Here is a 1859-nt window from a genome sequence, read left to right on the forward strand (position 1 = left end):
GGAAAGGCTTGTTTTAAAATAACGTCTACTGCTGTCTCTTATACACATCTAGATGTGTATAAGAGACACGTTATACATCGCTCTTTTTAACAGGACATTTACTATTTCAAAAACATGCTAAACGCCTATGAAATATGCCTATAAACAGTTACCCAGTTTATAGGCATACCTACAGTATGCCTATAAAACGATACGAAATGTCCTATGCCTTGGCTTTATAGCACTATTCTTTTTGCTACACTCGTTGTTGGCAGTATTATGAACTTCCAGCTAGAGTTCCTATTATAGGAACTCTACTTTCAGCAACAGGTCAAAACCCTCATGTACTCGCCGGTATCAACTTATGAATATTCATTAGTTTTAATAGCCTTAACAACCAACCGGATTGTTTCAACTAAATTTGACGACCACTATCATCATCACCGACAGATTTACTCAGTTGTGTGTTTCCGGTATTTGCATATTTAGTTCCGCAAAACAATGCAGTTTGTTTGGGGAAGATTCAGTTCTTGTGCTCATTATTTCATAAATTAAGATACACTGTAAGATGACGAGGCTCATCCCAATATGTTTCGTTTTATTAGTTTGTGTTTTCGTGCATGGTAAGTCTTTTAACAATTTATTTCATTTAACATTCTTCGCCTTTTGAGACGGCAAGTGAGCTCTTCTCCATAAGGGTGCTACTTACTTAGTGCTGGATGCCTGACCCAGCACCAGCGCCTGCAGTATCAGTTTTCTCAACAAGGAAATAGACTTGATTAACGCATAGTAACGTAGGTCGTTCCTTAAAAGCAGCATTTTTGAGTCTGTATTAGAATAAGAATATCAGTATTCAGTATTTATTTCACGAAAAAAAGATAAGAGTTAGTTTGCGGTTATCAGAAATTTTCATTTCAAATTTTGTGAAGATTGTCTATACACACACATGCCATAAACATAATATTCAGTAAGGAAAACAAGATACAGCAAAGAAGATGGAGAAAAGTTTAAAGTCACCCCACTTCCTTGAATATCACTGACTGATTTGGAATAAGTTAAATTGCAATATACCATATGCTGGATGATACTGCCAATCAAGGTTTTCATTAATAGATGCCTAAAAAAAAAGAGTTTAGGATGTTCTCCCAAGAACAGTGTTATTTAGTGTAATTAGAATGTTGTTGGGATTATACTTTTTTTTTTATAATTAGATTTAGTTGTATTAATAAAAAGTTTATTTAGAATAAACCAGTTACTAACTGTATGTAATTCATGATTGATAATTCTGATAAGGTCATCAAGGTCATCAAGATTGTTATGGGAGCCATCAGGAAAAAAAAATGAAATTAGTGTAAGAAAGATCGTTAACATATTAAGAATAGTAAAGAGCCTATGGAAGACCCCGGAGGGACTCATTATATTGAAACTATGAAACCAATCTTGTGCAACACCCTTATATCATATCTGAATAACTTGCCTATCAACATTTATAACATCAAACACATTTGATAGGTCTAAAGATACTACTGTAGCCTGGTTCACGGCGAAGTTAAGCCACTTATCTACTGTATAGATCTTGAAATATGATACGATTTATCCCTAGTTGCGTTTGATGCCAAGATAGAGCCAGATAAACAAAGCCAGCCAGCTTCGCGGCCGTCGATGTCACACGGTGGAAAGGTTTGTTTTAAAATAACGTCTACTGTATTTTACCCCTAGTACCAAGGGGTATTCGTAATAAAAAATTGACAAATTCGTAAATTACTGTATATCAGGTGTCAGTCTCCACTACCTAGCCTAGCTATCCTCTGCCATTGATATATAGTATGAACCAACCGACAGTGCAGCAGCGCATGGTCTACCGCAATAGTAGTAGACTA

This window comes from Anneissia japonica, unplaced genomic scaffold (genome assembly GCF_011630105.1).
Source record: "Anneissia japonica isolate Jap-2015-1 unplaced genomic scaffold, ASM1163010v1 scaffold585_len4108843_cov191, whole genome shotgun sequence".
NCBI lineage: Eukaryota > Metazoa > Echinodermata > Crinoidea > Comatulida > Comatulidae > Anneissia > Anneissia japonica.